We start from the raw sequence: 6,191 nt of genomic DNA on the forward strand, positions 1-6,191 counted from the left end.
CCCCCCTTCTCTCTCTATCTCTCCTCTCTCTCTTCCCCTCTCTATCTCTCCTCTCTCTCCCCCCTTCTCTCTCTATCTCTCCTCTCTTCCCCTCTCTATCTCTCCCTCTCTCCTCTCTCTCCCCCTTCTCTCTCTATCTCTCCTCTCTCTCTTCCCCTCTCTAAGATAGCCGTATCCTCGCTATATACATTATCCCTATATATCACACTGCATAGAGATAGCCGTATCCTCTCTATACACATTATCCCTACATATCACACTGCATAGAGATAGCCGTATCCTCTCTATATACATTATCCCTACATATCACACTGCATAGAGACAGCCGTATCCTCTCTATACACATTATCCCTACAATATATGGGGAAAGGTTTGCGCATATCATTATCAGATTGCTATAATCTGGTCACAATTGTGGTTCATACGAACAGTTTTGCTCATTTGTAACGCGAGTCCATTATGAATAGAGATCGCGGTCCAGCTTTATAAATATTCCATGGTGGCCTTGCAGATCTCCCCATCCTCTGAGACCAGCCGTGCTGGCCCAGGCACTCGGCTAAACCCCGGCAGGGACCGTCTTTGTGAAATAAATATAGTGGCATACAGTATAGTGATATCGCAGTGCACAGAGGTCGATGTGGATGGGTCTCTCTCGGCTGACTGACACTTCGGTCTCAGTGTGAAGCTTTCAGTTATTTTGCTTCTACTGATCACATGACCAGAGGTGGAGGGGCGCGGAGGTGAAAGGGTTAAAGGCCTGTGGTCTCTCCTGCTGGGAATTATGTGTGAGACATCCGTCCTCTGCTGGACACACTGAGGTACTGCGCGGCTGGGCTCACCACTGCCAGAATGCTGGTGAACGCCATGTAACCATCTGCTGGAAGCGTCGCAGTTCCATCAGTACATTGTTACTGGTTCCCCGTGGGAGGTCCGGGGGTCCCCCGGGGGAGGGGGGGTCAGGATATTGGTGCAGAATCCTGCTACATACGGCAGCCGCTCATCGTACGCCCAATTGCATCCGATATTCCAGATTTTAGAATGGACGCCTTTCACATTGTTACCAGTTTTGATCTGTAACCGATAATGTCCGATGAGATCAGAAGCAAGGGTGGAATGGGAGGCAGCACTCGGGGGCCCAGCTCTTGAGAGGGGCCCAACCCAGCCTGAAGCTACTATACTGGTTATTTTAAAAAAGATGATTGGCTCGGTAAAGTCCTCCCACCACCCCGGGCAGGGCTTCCCCCTGGCTGCACCTGATCTGCTCGCAGCTCAATGCAAATATCAACCAGTCTCCCAGGGTGTTAATTTAGCCCCGCCTCCCATTCGCTGTGCCACACAATTGGGCCACTGATATGATGGGCAGCCTCACTGGCCAATGGCGTGACATCTTCGGTGGAGACAGCCTAGAAGCTTGGACAGTGTTTGCATACCAGAGGGACACAAATGGCAGCTCCCTGATAGTGTATCTAAAGCCAAAACCTTAGATTGGCGGGGGTGTAAAGCCCCTGTCAGGTTTCTATTGCTATCTGGGTACTCGCTGGAGGGAATAACCTTCCTATTTGAAAACATCACAGCACCCTGCCTCAGTACTTCTCCCAAGAGCCCTGATACAAGCGGTGGGCTGGCTCTTGGGAGGAGATATGCAAATATCAAAATGCCTTGATGGGTGGGTGTCAGTGTGGTGGGCGTTCCTAGGTAGGCTACATTTGCATGCTGACCACCTTAGGTAATGCCCACATGTGATGCTGAGCCTCTATGATTGACAGAACTGAAATCCAATGAATGAAAGGGGCGGGGCCAGGGACAGTCAGGCTGGGGAGGAAAGCTTTGGATGATGCTGGAGGACCTCCAGCAAGGGAAATGAGGCGGAGTTCTCTCTGACTTGCTGCAGGTTCTAATGCGCATTGTGCGGAGCTCCCAGTGTGCAGTGACATCAGAGGGGAGGGGAGGAGCCCGGCAGACCAGCATGAGACTTTTAAAGGCACAGTCTGTATAAAATGACCCTTGCAGCAAGACAGAACTGACCAGAAGAGCTGACAATCTAAAACGGATCCAGAAGGGCCGGAACAATGAGAGGACATTCTGCTTGCAGCTCAGCAATCCCGATGGTCCCGCACATGACGGACACAGCCAGCTGCTTCCGAGCCGCCCCTCCACACCCACCCGGCTTCCTTCTCCTGCCTGAGAGTTCCCCAATCTGCCCACACCGCTCCCCATTATATTATACATGTATATAGCTCTGACCTATACCGCAGTGCTGTACAGAGATCACTGAGCCAGTCACATCAGTCTCTGTACAGAGGAGCTTACACTCTAATATCCCCTCCCCCCACAGTCACATCAGTCTCTGTACAGAGGAGCTGACACTCTAATGTCCCCTCCCCCACAGTCACATCAGTCTCTGTACAGAGGAGCTGACACTCTAATGTCCCCTCCCCCACAGTCACATCAGTCTCTGTACAGAGGAGCTGACACTCTAATGTCCCCTCCCCCACAGTCACATCAGTCTCTGTACAGAGGAGCTGACACTCTAATGTCCCCTCCCCCACAGTCACATCAGTCTCTGTACAGAGGAGCTGACACTCTAATGTCCCCTCCCCCACAGTCACATCAGTCTCTGTACAGAGGAGCTGACACTCTAATGTCCCCTCCCCCACAGTCACATCAGTCTCTGTACAGAGGAGCTGACACTCTAATGTCCCCTCCCCCACAGTCACATCAGTCTCTGTACAGAGGAGCTGACACTCTAATGTCCCCTCCCCCACAGTCACATCAGTCTCTGTACAGAGGAGCTGACACTCTAATGTCCCCTCCCCCACAGTCACATCAGTCTCTGTACAGAGGAGCTGACACTCTAATGTCCCCTCCCCCACAGTCACATCAGTCTCTGTACAGAGGAGCTGACACTCTAATGTCCCCTCCCCCACAGTCACATCAGTCTCTGTACAGAGGAGCTGACACTCTAATGTCCCCTCCCCCACAGTCACATCAGTCTCTGTACAGAGGAGCTGACACTCTAATGTCCCCTCCCCCACAGTCACATCAGTCTCTGTACAGAGGAGCTGACACTCTAATGTCCCCTCCCCCACAGTCACATCAGTCTCTGTACAGAGGAGCTGACACTCTAATGTCCCCTCCCCCACAGTCACATCAGTCTCTGTACAGAGGAGCTGACACTCTAATGTCCCCTCCCCCACAGTCACATCAGTCTCTGTACAGAGGAGCTGACACTCTAATGTCCCCTCCCCCACAGTCACATCAGTCTCTGTACAGAGGAGCTGACACTCTAATGTCCCCTCCCCCACAGTCACATCAGTCTCTGTACAGAGGAGCTGACACTCTAATGTCCCCTCCCCCACAGTCACATCAGTCTCTGTACAGAGGAGCTGACACTCTAATGTCCCCTCCCCCACAGTCACATCAGTCTCTGTACAGAGGAGCTGACACTCTAATGTCCCCTCCCCCACAGTCACATCAGTCTCTGTACAGAGGAGCTGACACTCTAATGTCCCCTCCCCCACAGTCACATCAGTCTCTGTACAGAGGAGCTGACACTCTAATGTCCCCTCCCCCACAGTCACATCAGTCTCTGTACAGAGGAGCTGACACTCTAATGTCCCCTCCCCCACAGTCACATCAGTCTCTGTACAGAGGAGCTGACACTCTAATGTCCCCTCCCCCACAGTCACATCAGTCTCTGTACAGAGGAGCTTACACTCTAATATCCCCTCCCACCCACAGTCACATCAGTCTCTGTACAGAGGAGCTGACACCCCCCCACCAGTGGGGCCTATGGATGAGCACAGCAGTACTGCCAACCTCCACTAGGGGGAGCTGTGGATGAGCAGAGCAGTACTACCACCCTCCACTAGGGGGAGCTGTGGATGAGCAGAGCAGTACTACCACCCTCCACTAGGGGGAGCTGTGGATGAGCAGAGCAGTACTACCACCCTCCACTAGGGGGAGCTGTGGATGAGCAGAGATAATGACAGCGCACTCCCATGTAGCGTGTAACTGCGCTCACTGGTAACAATGTAACAAAAAGTAAAGCTGTTACTGTAACAATTTACACCCAAATTTGGCATTTCATGTTTCATTCAGCTTAACAATGGCGACCACTGCGTCAGCGGCTGTGATCTCAACTACCCCCCTTCGGGCGCCCTCATTGCGCGTGCGTACGGTCCACAGGATTGGCCGACGCGATCTGTAAGTCATTACATGGGGAAGGCTCTACATACACAAACACGGGTGCATTAGCGCTGATTGGATCCGCTCCGTCCTGTGATGTTGTCACGAGGCGCGCAGAGATTTACTCAGCAGTTATGTTTCTGGAATTAACCCCGAAACGTGCGAGCGCAAATGTTCCACGCCGGCTGAAGTCCCAGCATTGTGCAGGGGGAGCGTGGCACCTGGAGAGCTGCAGAGTTCTATAAACCGGGGCACGCGTGTCCCAGAAACATGATTTATATGTGGAACATGGCCGAGCCATGTGTCTCCGGAATGTCAGTCCAGGTTACATGAAGCCGCTTTGTGCTGTTTCTGTACACAGACCAACGGACTGCACACATCGCTTTACACCTCTCCACTGACGCTCCGAAATTCCCCAACAACATTCCGGAGCTCCACCGCTCTGACCGTAGAGAAACCCTTCCGGGACAAACCGTAACACATCATCATCCTTCTACAACCCAATGACCCTACTGGTGAGATCTCTGCCTAAGATCCCTGTACACCTGCTGTGCCCATTATGAGGGGCCCCCACCACCCCTGTGCTGAGTTCCCGGGTCTGTACACCTGCTGTGCCCATTATGAGGGGCCCCCACCATCCCTGTGCTGAGTTCCCGGGTCTGTACACCCGCTGTGCCCATTATGAGGGGCCCCCACCATCCCCTTTTGCCTTCCCTGGTTCCTCCTGAAGCTCACAGTGTGCCGTGAAATCAGAGGAAGCCATTACAGTCCAGGAGAGGAGAGTCACCTTTCGATGCCGGCTACCAATGTGTCATGTGACTGTTTTACATTCAGAGTCACTTTATATGCATTGTGTATTGTTGTGGGTAGCAAAAAAATCGGGAATTTTGGGGGCTCGACCGGGATCAATGAGAGTCGCCTTTCGATGCCTGCCACCAATGTGTATAACCAAATGTCATTCAGCCAATAAAAACAAGTCATACTCCAACTTTTTTTTCTTCCACGAGTAACTTGCGCAGTGCATTGCTCCGCTACTGTTGTTATTAGAATCAATTAACCGCCTGGATGTAACAGGCCGTGTATATATACAGCCTGTTAGCCCCGCCCATCACTTCCGCATTCTTGTGTCACTCTCCAGCTTCAGAAGCTGATGAAGCAGATCTGTTTGCCTCATCAGCTTCTTTGGGGGTCCCTAAGTGACATTAGAAGTCTTGAAGACCCCTGATGTCTTCATAAAGAGGACCTGTCACATCCTCTTTGCTATCACATAGGGTGGTTTCTTGTCCCCCTATGTGATAGCAATAAAGTTAAGTGGAAAAAAAATTTACGTTGCAAAAAATTAAAGTCACATGAAAAAGAATTTTAAAAACACAATTTTTTTTAAAGCCCCCCCCCCCATACATACACGCGTGCAAACATGCGTCGGGTGTGCATACGTGCGAAAACGACGATGGCATCCATTACGCCGCACATGTTACATATCGCCGCGACCGTCGCAGTGAGAGCGATAATTGTAGGGCCATCAATCGCTGCTAACACTAAACCGATGAGCGGCAAAAGCTTTTGAAGCGTCGCCTATGGTCAATTTCGCGTATGGTAGTTTTTTGAGGTTTCGCGGGCGCGCACAATTTTAAGGCTTGACACGTTCGGTGTCTATTTACCCGTCTTTTATATTTTACCAAATAATTGGGTATTATTAAATGTTTCATAATTTAATATAGGGGCAACAGGTTTTTTTTTTCCAAATTTACGGTAATTTTTCCTTAATATAGTAAAAAATAAACACCCCCCCCTCGCCCCCCCTCCCCCAGTGGTGATTAAATATCACCAGATAATAACTTTGTTTTTTGGGGGGGGACTGGGAACTCCCGGGGTCAAGTTCAAACCCATCTGGCGAATCGTTTGATGAGTCGGCAGTGGCCGGTTCCTCCGAGTTCCCTCTTCTGTTCAGTGTGCTGGGATACCTTCAGGGGGTCTAAGGCAGTGGTGGCGAACCGGCTGTT

The sequence above is a fragment of the Nanorana parkeri genome, unplaced genomic scaffold (genome assembly GCF_000935625.1).
Source record: "Nanorana parkeri isolate BGI_ZX_2015 unplaced genomic scaffold, ASM93562v1 scaffold2976, whole genome shotgun sequence".
In the NCBI taxonomy this organism is placed as follows: Eukaryota; Metazoa; Chordata; class Amphibia; order Anura; family Dicroglossidae; genus Nanorana; species Nanorana parkeri.